Here is a 14,686-nt window from a genome sequence, read left to right as displayed (position 1 = left end):
TAAAGATCCAGTGGCTCTGATGAGCTCTGCTGTGCTTGGTTGGGCCTAAGTGGAATCAGCTGAGCTTGACTTGTAGGCTGCAGGCTGGGTTTAGATCTGGTCTAAAAGCGTCCTTATTCTGGAGCCAGTGACTACCCAAGGTAGTTTATTTCTAGATAAATATTTAATTGTTTTTGGTGTAATTGTAAATGAGATTGTTAATTTCACTTTCTGCTGCTTCATTATTAGCATAAAGAAATGCAACAGATTTCTCTACATTGATTTTGTATCCTGTGACTTTACTGAATTCATTTATCAGTTCTAGTAGTTCTTTGGTGGAGTCTTTTGGGTTTTCTATATTATAGTATTATATCATCTGCAAATAGCGAGAGAGTTTTACTTCTTTCTTACCAATTTGGATGCCTTTTATTTCTTTATGTTGTCTGACTGCTGTGGCTAGGACTTCAGTACTATGTTGAATAAAAGTGGTGAGAGTGGACATCCCTGTCTTGTTCCTGACCTTAGGGGAAAAGCTCTGATTTTCCCCATTGAGTATGATGTTGGCTGTGAGTTTTTCATACAAGAACTTTATTATGTTGAAGTATATTCTCTCTAGACCTACTTCACAGAGGGTTTTTTTTTTTTTATCATGAATGGATGTTGTACTTTGTCAAATGCTTTTTCTGCATCTATTGAAATAATATGGTTTTTATCCTTTCTCTTATTGATGTGATGTATCACATTGATCTGTGAATATTCACTCACCCTTGCATCCTGGAAATAAATCCTACTTGAGTGTGGTATATGATTTTTTAAATGTATTGTTGGATTTGGTTTGCTAATATTTTGTTGTGGATTTTGTATATATATGCATGAGAGATATTGGCTTATACTCTTTTTTATGGTATCTTTATGTGGTTTTAGTATGAGGGTGATACTGGACTCAATGAATATAGAAGTTTTCCTTCCTCTTGTGTTTTTCATAGTAGTTTGAGAAGAACAGGTATTAACTTTTCTTTGAATGTTTGGTAGAATTCACCTGTGAAGCTGTCTGTTCCTGGACTTCTGTTTGTTGGGCTCCCCTGCTGAGCAAGGAGCCTAATGAGGGACTTGATCCCAGGACCCTGAGATCATGACCTGAGCCAAAGGCAGACGTTTAACCGACTGAGCCACCAGGCACCCTGTTGGGAGTTTTTTGGTTACTGATTCAATTTCCTTGCTGGGAGTTGGTTTGTTCAAATTTTCTGTTTCTTTCTGCTTTAGTTTTGGTAGGTTATATGTTTCTAGGAATTTATCCACTTCTAAGTTGTCCAGTTTATTGGCATATAATTTTTCATAATATTCTGTTAAAATTGTTTTTCTGTGGTGTTGCTTGTTATTTCTCCTCTTTCATTTGTGATTTTCTTTATTTGGGTCCTCTCTCTTTTTAATGAGTCTTGCTAGGTTTATCAGTTTTGTTGATCTTTTCAAAGAACCAGCTCCTGGTTTCATTGATCTGTTCTATTGTTGTTGTTGTGGTTTTTTGTTTGTTTTGTTTTTTTTAGTTTCTATATCATTTACTTCTGCTCTAATCTTTATTATTTTCTTCCTCTGCTGTTTTTGGGTTTTATTTGCGCTTCTTTTCCTAGCTCCTGTAGGTGTCTGGTTAGGTTTTTTATTTGAGATTTTTCTTGTTTTTTGAGGTAGGCCTGTATTGCTGTAAACTTTACTGTTAGAACAGCTTTTGCTGCATCCCAAAGATTTTGGACCATTGTGTTTCCATTTTCCTCTGTCTCCAGTTATTTTTGGATTTCCTCTTCAATTTCTTGGTTGACCATTCATTGTTTGGTAGTATGTTATTTAACTTTCATGTATTTGTATTCTTTCCAGAGTTTTTCTTGTGGTTAATTTCTAATTTCATAGTGTCGTGGTCAGAGAAGATGTATGGTATAACTTCAATCTTCTTGAATTTATTGAGACTTGTTTTGTGGACTAACATGATCTACTCTGGAGAATATTCCATGTGCATTTGAAAAGAATGTGTATTCTGCAGTTTTAGGATGGAATGTTCTGAATATATCTGTTAGATCCATCTGGTCCAACATGCCATTCCAAGCTACTGTTTTCTTTGTTGATTTTCTGCTTGGATGATCTATTTGTTGATGTAAATGGAGTGTTAAAGTCTCCTATTACCTAATTACTATTGATTACTTCCTTTATGTTTGTTATTAGTTGCTTTATGTATTTGTAATGCTCCCATATTGTGTACATAAATATTTTCAATTGTTACATCTTCTTGTTGGATTGTTCTTTTTTTTTAAGATTTCATTTATTTATTTGAGAGAGAGCAGGAAAGAGCATGAGCAGAGGGGAGGGGCAAAGGGAGAGGGGCATTGGGAGAAGGAGAAGCAGACTCCCCACTGAGCAGGGAGCCCAATGCAGGATTGTATCCCTGGACCTTGAGATCATGACCTGGGCCGAAGGCAAACACTTAACAAACTGAGCCACCCAGGTGCCCGGATTGTTCTCTTAATGATGATATTGTGTCCTTCTTTATTATTATAGTCCTTGTATTAAAATCTATTTTATCTGATATAAGTGTTGCTACCTTGGCTTTCTTTTCGCTCCCATTTGCATGATGAATGGTTTTCTATTCCTTCACTTTCAATCTGTATGTGTCTTTGGGTCTGAAATGAGTCTCTTGCAAGAAGCATATAGATGGGTTTTGCTTTTTTATCCATTCTATAACCCTATTTTGATTGGAGTATTTAGTTCATTTACATTCAAAGTGATGATTGATAAGTTTACACTAACTGCCATTTTGTTAGTTGTTTTATGGTGGTTTTTGTAGTTCTTCTCTGTTCCTTTCTTCTCTTGTTCTCTTTTCTCATGGTTTGATGGTTTTCTTTAGTGATATACTTGGAATCCTTTCTTTTTATTTATTTTATATCTAATACCAATTTTGATTTGTGGTTACCATTAGGCTTATATATAACATCTTAGGCATGTAGCAGTCTGCAATAAGTTGATGGTCACTTAAGTTTGAACCCATTCTAAAAGCACTGAATTTTTACTCCTCTGTACCCTATGTTTTAGGTAAATGATGTCATTCTTTACATCCTTATTATTTTTTTGTGAATCCCTTGACTGGTTTTTATAGATATACTTAATTTTACTGCTTTTTTGCTTCCTACTCTTCTTACTCCTGCTTATGGTCTTTCCACTCAGATTCCCATTTAATATTTCTTGTATGGCTGGTTTATTGGTGAATTCATTTAACTTTTGTTTGTCTGGGAAGCTGTTTATCTCTCCACCTATTCTGAATGATAGCCTTGCTGGATAGGGTATTCTTGGTTGCAGGTTTTCTCTTTTAGCATTTTGAATATGTCATGATAGTCCTTTCTGGCCTGTAAAATTTCTGCTAAAAAATCAGCTGATAACCTTATGAGGTTTCCTTTGTATGTAACTGTTTTCTTTTTCTTGTTTTTAAAACTGTCTTTTCATCACTATGTTTTGTCATTTTAATTATTTTGTGTCTTGGTGTGAACCTCCTTGAGTTGATTTTGTTGGGAGGTCCCTGTGCCTCCTGGATCTGGATGTCTGTTTCCTTCCCCAGATTTGAGAATTTTTCAGCTCCTCTTAAAATAAAATTTTGCCCCCTCTCTCTGCCTTCACCTTCCGGGATCTTTATAATGTGAATGTTATTAGGATTGATGGTATCGCTGATTTCCCTTAGTCAATTTTAATTTTTTAATACATATATATTTTTCTCTCTCCTGTTCAGCTTAATTGCTATCCATTACTCTGTCCTCCAGGTCACTGATCTGTTCTTCTGCTTCCTGTAGTCTACTATTTATTCCTTATAGTGTATTTTTAATTTCAGTTATTGATTTCTTCATCTATAATTGGTTCCTTTTTTTTTTTTCTTTTAAGGTTTTCTGTCTGTCTGTTGAGGGTCTCACTGTGGTCCTCCATTCTTAAGTCCAGTGAGCATCATTACAACCATTAATTTAAATTGCCTATCAGGCATATTACTATCTCCATTTCATTTAGCTGTCTTGCTGTAATTTTATCCTGTTGTTTGATTTGGGACATATTCCTCTGTTTCCTCATTTTGTCTAACTCTCTGTGTCTGTTTCTATATGTTAGGAAAGTCAGCTATGTCTCCTGCTCTTGAAAGTAGTGGCCTTATGAAGAAGAGGTCCTGTAGTGCCCTGTAGTACAATGTCTCCTGTTCACCAGAACCTGGTGCTTCAGGGATGTCTCCTATATGTGTTGTGTGTGCCCTGCTGTTGTGGTTGAGCCATAGTTTCATTCCATTTGTCTGCAGTAGCTCTCTTTACCTGTTATGGACAGGTTTTGATCCCTGTGCTGTTAGTGGGTCAGGCTGGGGCTGACCTGGGCTTGAGTTGAGTCAGACCAGGTGTTTGCCAGAGCTGTGGTAGCACTGGACTGCAGGGTACTTTACCTGTATGTTCCCCTGAGAAGCTTTCATTGGTGGGCACGGCCTAGAGTCAGATGGAATGTCTGCCCCCCAGGCCACTCCTGTGGCTGAAGTTGGACTGGTGTGTGTGGTTATTTTCCCCTTTCCCCTGGGCAAGAGTCACTTTGGAGTGGTGCTGACCCCTATGAGGGCTGCTTACCCACTGCCAGGCTTGTGGCACCACTTTGGATGGACTCTTATCAAGGGCATGTTGGAGGGGGTTGGTCTGCAGGAGGCTGTAGGGGCAGGGTGTGTACCAGCAAGGCTGGCCCACTGTTAGCAAGCTAGGTAGAGAGAGTTAGCACTGTGCTAGTTCCCACAAATGTCCCTGTCATCTAGGCTGGGGGGCTGGGGTGGGAAGTGGCTCCCATGAGCTCTTTTCTTGGAGAAATCTCCCAAAGATCTCTGCCCTCCAGCATATGCTCTGAGATTAGTAAATATCCTTTCTGTGTACCTTAGGTGTTTTCAAACTGCTGCTTCTGTGCTATATCTGAGAGGATGTTTGTTGTGTTATCCTTTAAAGGTTGGGACTCCATTTCCTCTTTTCCTCTGGCTCTCCCAGGGCAGAGCCTGCTGATATTTAAAGTTGTAGGTGCTAAGCCCCACTGATTATAAGAACTTATGAAGCTAGGCCCCTCTGGTTTTGAAAGCCAAGTGTTACAGTGATTCATCTTCCCAGTGCCAATTCCCATTGTCTGGGGTGCCTGGTCTGGGGTTTGGCCCCTCTCCCCTCTTCATGCTCCCAGCTTTTGTCCTTCCTGCTTACAGTCCCCTTGGTCATTTGGCTCCTGACAGTGTCTCTACCCTTCCTACCCTCTTCCATGTGGCTTCTTCTCTACATTTAGCTGTGGAGAGTCTTTTCTGCCAGTCTTTGGGTTGTTTAATGGGTTATATATACTGATGTGGGTGCTATCTAGTTGTATCTGTGGGACAAGGTGAGCCCAGGGTCCTCCTCCTCAGCCATCTTCCCTAGAAGTCCAAAAATTTGGCATGTAAATACACTAAGCACTGTCTAAGCAAGGATAGAGTACTCAGAAATCAAGAATGGAAGCAGAAAGGGAACACAATTTTAGGTGAAAGAGAACTTGAGCAGTATGTAATAAATACAAGAGGAGTCCAGATCATATCAAAGAGAATAGAGGCTATTCTTTTGATTATACTGGTCAGATTTTAGTCACATTCAGTGAGAAAGATTTGGAGATTAGTTTCAGGACCAAGTGTTTACACTGAATGGTTCATATATAAACCTACACAGTAAAATATTTGATTTAGAGAAGGCTGTAAAAATCTTTGACACAAAATAGTGTCTATATGACAGTATCTACTCTGCTATCTTCCAAATTCACTGCCCCCCCACCCACAGGGTGGTTTATTAGTTATTTGCAATGAGAGGGAATTTGCAACTTTATCTCCTTTATGAAGCCCTTGGTTGTAGATACCACAGCTGGGTAGGCACTGCTTAATTATTAAGGTCAAAATGCTGATTCTTAGAATGTGCAAAACCAGTGGAGCAAGACTTTTTACAGAATACCACATTTGTTTATGTGTTTTATAAATAAGTAATATTTTATTCTTTTATATCCCCAAGAATTGAGGTATAGACACTCCAAATAAAATCAGCTTATTTTAAATATAAAGTTACTAAGCAACACATATAAAGGACTAAATCTGAACACAAATTATACAAAGGCAGTTCATAAAAAATGTCATAAATAACATAAGCTTATAATGAGCCCTGTGATGTCTCTTCATGATCACTAACTTATCCAGCTCTGTAAACCTATAGTTAGAATCTGAGGTCAGAAGGTAACAGGGCAAGTGATTTAAATCAGCTTTCTGGGCACATTCTGAGCACGTTGTATTTACTTACAAAGAAATAACTTGGGCATCAAACAGTTACAGGGTTGAACAAAACTGGGGCAAGATGAGCACTTGAACAGTTGACCATACATAGCAATGTGGAATAAAATATTATGATGTATTAGTTTCCTAGGGCTGCTATAATAAATCACTGCAAATTGGCGGCTCAAAATAATGGAACTTTATTCCTCCATGATTCTGGAGCCCAATTGTCTGAAATCAAAGTGTTGACAGGGACATGCTCCCTCTGAAGGCTCTTCCCTTGCTTCTTCCTAGCATTTGGTAGCTCCAGGCAATCCTTGCCATTCTTTGACTTGTAGTTCCACTTTCTGCCCCTGTTGTCACATTGCTTCTTTCCCTGTGTTTGTGTGATTCCAAATACCTCTTTACAAGGACATCAGTCATTAGATGTAGGCTCCACTGAAATCCAATAAAACTTCATCTTAACTTGATTACACATGCAAAGACCCTCTTTCCAAATATTGTCACATTTGCTGCGGTTAGGACTCAAACATATCTTTGGAAGACATAATTTAACCTGCTACAGATGTATATCTGAATGAAGTGATAAGAGGACAGTCGCTTCAGTTGACAAGATGTTATCAATAGATGAGCAGCAAACTAAAGTTTATCACTGCTCACTCTTTCTGAATGGGTAACTAGAAGGGTAAGTTCCTAAATAGTTGCAAAGCAAGGAAAGATGCTGCAGACCAGATAGGGAAGAATAGGCAAAATGATGACGTGAGGACATACTCTCTTCCTTGTTTTCAGATAATTATTGAAAATTATAACCTGGTGCAGATATATACAAAACAGTAAACCTAGGGTCAATGAACAAAGGAAGGAAAAAAATCAAATCATCATGTAGTGTGTACTAATCAGGAATGGGATTAGTATATAAAAACCCTTGAAATTATCAGGATAAAATACTCCTTTTAAAAGAAGAAATAAATTAGGACACAGAGATATTCTAGCAAGAGAGGAGACTATAAATAAGAAATAATGTTCTTACCATATAAACAATCTGAACTGACACATTTGCAAAGTACATGACATTTATGTATGGTTACAAGGAAATAGACCCATTTTATAGTAGCCTGGGTTGGCTGAAATGCTATCACTGTTTGACTTAGCAAAGAATGCAGGAATGTTTTTTAAAGGGTTGTAAATTTATTACCTAGTTTAGCAGGTGGTTTCATACTCTATCCTAATTAACAATAGAACATTTTAAGTAAACTGTAAGGAAGATTATTTCAGAGCTACCCATTAATCTATTGATCTATTAAAATTTTACTCTTTATAGTCTTGGTCCATCTGAAGATGGTATTTTGGGGTACCAACATGTATAATGGTAGACATTTTTGTAAAGCATCATCTTTATGCACTCCATATGAACAGATGAAGCCCCACCAGGTGGGAATTGTCTCAGTTCTTGTCTTACGCAGCCCATCAGTTGCATTGTCCTGGTTTTGTATGTGGGCTGATCAGTCCTTGGTTTCCATGACCTTCTATAGCATTCATTGTCTGTCTTGGCAATGTTGCTTCCTTATTCATTAAGGTTCTTAATCTAAATGTAGATAATTCTCCAAGTATCTGGCTGTATTTTCTTAAGAATTTACATCAGCTATAGTCTTTATCTTTCTCTCTTTCTATCCTTGTTTGGCATTTATTTACTCAGAAATATTTCCTGAACGCCTATGCTGGGTATTGTGAGATAGTGGATGAATAGGATAGATGAGGTCCTTGCTCTTGTCACATTCACAATTCTCGCATAAATAAAGGGCTTTGCTGGAATGAAATCATGTTGACCTTCTTTAACAAGTTGCCTTCTAAATGCCTGCAAATCACTTGAGAAATGATTTCTCTATGCGCTGTGCCTCTTCTCTGCTTTGTTAGTGGGTTAAGATGGGGAAATAGTCCCCCCTTCCTAAGATAGTTTTTGTGACATTAATAAGATCCTTTAGTTGTTTTGGGATAGGTGGTAGCTTACAGTTTAAATATTTTATCCTGCCTGTGTAGAATTCCTCTCCTCTTTTTAGAAAGTGGACTCTTTAGAAACCTTATAAATCCTGAATTAAAAGGAAGATGGCTTTTTAAAATACTATGTCTTAGGTTGTCAATTATATTTTGTCATTTTCCTCTGTGTGGAAATCCAAATCACCAGGTGGAGAAAGAGTAGAGTAGTTCACTGGAATTCTATCTTATAAGGGAAAATAAAATTCCATGTGTAACTACTAGAGTATTAAAATTTGCCCTTAAGAAAGGAATATTTGAATTAAAATTCAACTTTTTAAAAAGCAAAATTAGAGAAATTGAAGGTAAAATGGAGAAGTGCCTTCAAAAGGGTTCTGTGAGTTTCTAGTTATATTCTCCCAAATTGGTGATGTATTTAAAAATAATAATACTCTCATGGTTTATTATTCTCCAGGGATACCCTGAATGTTGGAGTTATCCATTAATTGATTAGATAGTGCTGGAAGTGAAAGGCACTGAGAGTGAAAAATCCAAGAGTTGCTGAATTTTCCCCGAGGTTTCCAAGCTGTGCTTAGCACAATGGTTTTAATCACTTATTCTCTTTTCTTTCCACCTTACTGCCAATGTCTACTTTGTGATTGTACACATTTTTGCTTCTCTAGAGGAAACTGTTTCCAAATAGTATCCTATTTTTTTTATCTCTGAACTTCTTGTAAAGCCCTTTCTCTCCATTTTCAGTATGTGTAATTTCCTTTTTCTTTTTTCACTGCTAAATATCTTGGTTGACGTTTTTATACTCATTGTATCAGTTTTTCACTGTTGACTAATTTATAGCCCTCAAAAACAAGGATTCATTCACTGGAGCTCTACAGAACAACAGTTGATTCCTCATTGCCTCAAATCAAATTTCATCTTTCTCTCAGTAGTACTGTATTAGTTATCTTTTGCTGCATAGCAAATTATTACAAACTTAGTGGCTTAAAACAACCCACATTTATTATCTCATCACTTCTGTGTGCCAGGAATTTGGGCACTGTGTAGCTGGGTTTCTGGTTTTAGGGTCTCTCACAGACTGCAGTGAAATAACTGGTCAGGGCTGGGGTCTTATCTGAAGGTTCAGTGTGGGAAGGATTTGCGTCTGAGATTATATGGTTACTGGCAGGATTCAGCTTCTTGAGGCTGTTGAGCCAAGGACCTTACTCCTTTGCTTGGCTATTAACCAGAGGCCAATTTCAATTTCTTGCCATGTGGACATTTCAGTGGGGTAGTGTGCAGCATGGCAACTTACTCCATCAGAGCCAGCAAGGGAGAGCTTCAGCTAGGAAATTAGAATTCACAGTCTCTTGTAATCACATCTCTTATAATCTGATCTTGGAAGTGCTCCTCCATCACCTTTGCTGTATTGATTCGAAGTCTGTGTGTTAGGTCAGCCCACACTCAAGGGAAAGCATGAATCCCAGGAGGTGCAGAAAACTGGAGGCCGACAGGATCTGCCACAAGGATCATTTCTCAAATATCTTTTACTTGAGAGTGATGCCCTCATTTTCAAAGTTGTTCTGACTCGAAACCTGAGAGTTAATGTTGATTCTGGTTTCTCTCTCTGTCTTCCATTTTTCATCTGTTTCTGTACCTGTGTCCTAGTGGAAATAATAGAAAACCAAGTTACAGTCCTAGCAATTTTATGAATCTTTGGGAAGTCATTTAAGTTGTCTGGGTTACAGTTTCTGCATACATAAAATGAGGTGTGGTACTAAGTGATCCTCACAATTCTTTTTAGTTTTGACATTTTTAAATCTCAAGTATGCTGAGTTTTCCTATGTGAGTCTCTTTATTCTCTTTCTCCACTCCAATCAAACCAGACCACCATTTTCATTTTGCTTTGCCCTCAGGATTCTTTAGTAATTTCCAATGGCCCACAAGATAAAAGCCAAAAAATACCTTGGTCAGCTATCAAAGGCTCTCCCCAGTTTGACCCAAACTTTATCCCCAACTTCATTTTGTATTCTACTATAGGGACTATCTAGCTATGGCTAGACTAAGCTATCCATTCATCATACTTGATTTTCTTCTCTGTTTTGTTCACACTGTTCTCCTTATTTGGTTGTTTTCCTCTGCTTCTATAATTCCCACCTATTCCTCAGAGCCAGATGAATGACCATTTTTTTAAGGGGGGAGGGGTGGAGGGGAAGAGAGAGAGGAAAGAGAGAATTTTAAGCAGGTACCATGCCCACTGTGGAGCCTGACGTGGGGCTCAATCTCATAACCCTGAGATCATGACCTGAGCTGAAATCGAGAGTTGGCTGCTTAATTACTGAGCCACCCAGGTGCCCCTGAACTGTCATCTTTATAAGCTAGGTATTAGTACATTGGTTTTGAATTCAGAAAGACTAGGGTTCAGATTCTGGCATTCTACATATAAGCTTTGTTACTTACGCTTTGGGTCTCTTTAAAATATGGATATTCATACCTTGCTCATGGGTTATTGTGCAGCTTACCTAAGATAATGTGTGTCAGGTGCTTGATGAGTCTCTGGTATATAACAAGGGACACAAAAAATTTTAACCTTGACTTTTTCTAATCTGTGTTAGTATTTCTCGACATAGTAATACTATGGCATGTTGTTTGTTGGTTCCACTTAGCACATTTTTTTTTCTGCCTTTCATGATTAACTATTTTTTCCTCTGCATAAACTTTATTATGCTTAGTTTGTAAATTTCATAAGGCCTGTTTTATACTGTGTTTCTCTCATTGTCTAGAACAGTGCTTTGCAGTACACTGATTTATTTCCTTCCTTTCTTTTCCCTGAGTTTGTCATCCATGTTTATGCTGCTGTGACTGAGTACTTTTTTGTCAGTTTTTCATTTCATTCTGAACCTATTAATTTTTTAATTCTTTTTGGCTCAGCCCTGAGCATCTCAGTTATTCATTCAACAGATATTTATTGAGAGCCTACAATATGCTAGGCACAGTGCCGTGCTCTGAGGGTACATTGATGAGCTAAAATCAGTATATTCTCTGACTCATAGAATATGCAGTCTAGTATGAGAAAATGGATGTTTATTACATGCTTACAGAAATAAAATCACATGGCTTCATGAGAAAACTGACATCAAATCCCACAAAGTTACATGACATAATGAGCAAGTATAATAGGGAAATTTGATAATTGATGGAAGAAATAAAGGTCATCTGGATGAAGAGATGATGGAGGGGCATGTTGTGGGAGGGAATATGATGACTAAAATCAAGGGCAGAGCTGAGCTCTAAAGTTAGGTGAATGAGCCTAGGGGTGGGCCAGGACAGGAGTGGGGAGGTGACATGTGAGATCCACTTTTTGTTTTTTAACACATATCATCATCTTGCTTTTATTCTGCTTTCTTTTATTAAAATCTTAATAATTGACATATTACCTAAAAATAGTTGAGAAGGTACCTATTTTGGAGAATGTATTCAGGGGAGCAAGCACACAATCTGCTGCCTCCGGCTATAGTTAGGAACAACAGGAATTAAAAGACTCTAGTGTAGCTGGACCTGAGAGACTAGTGGAACCTTGGGAGTAAATGTGCTTGGAGAGGTACAAGGGACCAGATCACACAGGGAAATTATATACCAGGTTAAGGAGATTTATCCAATGGGAAACTGCAGGGTAGTTTTAAGCTGGGGAGTTACGGAATCAGATTTGTATTTTGAGTTATATTTTTGGCCATTATGGGGAGGCAGAGGACTTCCCTGAATCACATTTGTGTAACTCCATTTTGTGTGAATAAGATGTTGTTATATAACTAATGTTTATTTTAACCTACCTCATACTGTTGTATTATCCCCCATTCAACTATATGCTACATTAATTAGAATTTGATTTGCTATGAGGATCAGAGGTGTCTGAAAATAACAGCTTGAAACAAATAGAGGTTTGTTTTTCTCTTACATAGAGGAATCTGGAGGTAGGCATTTCAGGATTAGTATGAAAGCTTAAGAGTGATCAAGGAGGAGTGGTCTTCTTTCTTGCTGTTCTACCAGCTTAGTGTACATTGCCTCATGGCCTAAGAGGACCACTTGAATTCCAGACATCACATTGGTGTCCAGTGAACAAGAAGGAGAAGAGAATCATGAAGAGAATGCTTCTCCCTTTAAGGACACTTCCTGGAAATTACACAGGATGTTTCCATGTTCTGGAACTTGATTACATACCAACACTCAGAAAATGGATGCTGGCTTATATAGTCAATTTTCTGTGGGGCCATGGGCTTAGCTAAAAGTGGAATATGCCATTCCTTTTTAAAAGAGGAACATGAATATTGAGGACAAATTTGGTCAAATTCTATTCCTTCTTAGAAAGGCAGCCCTGAATCCCATTAAATTATTAATTCCATTTCAAAGTCCAGGATCTTTGAGAGAGAGGCAAACCTCTCCATCAGATCTAGATATGACTCCTCTATTCTGGTGATCAATAAACTAAAAGACAAGTTGTCGGCCAGAAACCTACCCAACATAAAATAGTAGAGAAGGAACAGTCTATTTTCAGTAAAAATCTGACTCAGAAATGGGGAGAATGGGAAACATTTGTCAGTCACTGGACCTTAGAAATTCTAAATTCCCTATAGTAGGAACAGTATAGGATAAGTTCCTTGATTAGCCACCTGGATACCTAGGTCTTTGGGAGGAACTCCCGTAGCCATTATCCTCTCTGGTTCTGGCTTTGCTTCCAGAAAGTTTTTTCATTTCTGTTTTCTTCCTAGGATACCTGTAAGGGCAATGGATAGCAAACCCTTCTTGAAGGCTTTGCAACTTTTGAGCATCACTTAATATTTCTGCTGTTTTAGGGGGCCCAGGAATTGTATTTTGAAGGCCAGTTACAGATTTGTATTTTCCAAAGATGGCTGTAACAATATCTCCTGTATCACCAGTTCTTACAATGTGACCTGGCTATTTCCCCATCAAGTGGCAGAGTCTATGTCCCCTCTACTTGAAACTTGGACCTTTTTGATTTCCTTAACCATTAGAGTATGGCAGAATGGCACGATGTGACTTCCAAGCCTAGGTCCTAAAAGGTGATACAGTTTCTACCTGACTCTGTAGGGTGCTGGCTCATTGGAAACTGTGTTATGAGGAAGTTCACGGCACATGGAGAAGTCATGCATAGTGTTCTGGGTCATAGACATAGCTGAGGTCATAGCCAGTTGCTGGTATCAATCACCAGACATGTGAATGAGGAGTTGTTAAAATGACTCCAATACCAGTCATTGATTGCAACTGTGTAAGTGTGAACCACCTAATTAAGCACAGTCACCTCCCAGAACTGTGAAGGATGATGATGATGATGATGATAGAGGATTGTCCCACTTTCATACCACTAAGTTGGGAGTGGTTCGTTATGCAGCAGAAGATAACACAAGGCTTTTTTAGGTGCAGCAGGAAGGGTTTGGCAATACAATCCACTAAAAACAAAACAAAAACGGGCTTTCACTTCACTTCTGGTCAGTTCCATGTATAAGTAACTGCAATCAAAATTCTTGAAAAAACATAGGTTTTAGGTCAGCGGCCAAAATGAAGTTCAATCACTTTGTGACTTCTGACCGGAGCAAGAACCGAAAACGGCATTTCAATGTACCTTCCCACATTTGCAGGAAGATCATGTCTTCCCCTCTTTCCAAAGAGCTGAGACAGAAGTACAACGTTTGATCCATGCCCATCCAAAAGGATGATGAAGTGCAGGTTGTGCGAGGACACTACAGAGGTCAGCAGATTGGCAAAGTAGTCCAGGTTTACAGGAAAAAGTATGTCATCTACACTGAATGAGTGCAGCGAGAGAAGGCAAACAGCACAACCGTCCATGTGGGCATTCACCCTAGCAAGGTAGTTATCACCAGACTAAAACTGGACAAAGACTGCAAAAAGATCCCTGAACATAAAGCCAAATCTCACCAAGTAGGAAAGGAAAAGGACAAATATAAGGAAGAAACAATTGAGAAGATGCAGGAGTAAAGTAATCTTAGATGCGACTTGAAATAAAAACTGTTAAAATGAAAAAACAAAACAAAACATAGGTTTTAAGATTGTAAAAACATAGTTTTTAAGCCTGTAATCTTTTATTTATTCGTTTCTTTGATCTTCCCATACTCCTTTCTCTCATGTTATTGGTGACTGTCTTGTGACTATCTACATAATGCATTTGGGGGTGAAGGAAACACCCTTAAACACCATCTTTGCGAGTATGTTCAGTCTTTGTATGGTAAGGCATAAACGTAATCTCCTGCTAGAGTTTTTACATGTCAGCCCCCGCGCCACCCCCAGCCTCACCCTGCTGCTTCAGAATGAAATAGTGATGCTGTAAACTTGTTCAACCTAGAAATGTTTTGAATCATCAGATTCTAAATAAACCTGGATTTTAGGCGTTAGGCAGCAGGTACC

General features: G+C 38.3%; 1 pseudogene; it reads left to right on the top strand.

Annotated features, from left to right (window-relative positions):
- Positions 1-13,391: 13,391 nt before the first annotated feature.
- On the top strand, positions 13,392-14,303 carry LOC102733226 (large ribosomal subunit protein uL24 pseudogene; annotated as a pseudogene).
- The last annotated feature ends 383 nt before the right edge of the window (positions 14,304-14,686 follow it).

The sequence above is a fragment of the Leptonychotes weddellii genome, chromosome 10 (genome assembly GCF_054177405.1).
Source record: "Leptonychotes weddellii isolate Sample4059 chromosome 10, ASM5417740v2, whole genome shotgun sequence".
NCBI classification, from domain to species: domain Eukaryota; kingdom Metazoa; phylum Chordata; class Mammalia; order Carnivora; family Phocidae; genus Leptonychotes; species Leptonychotes weddellii.
The sequence above is the reverse complement of the archived record's forward strand: the minus strand, read 5'-3'. Positions and strand labels throughout refer to the sequence as shown.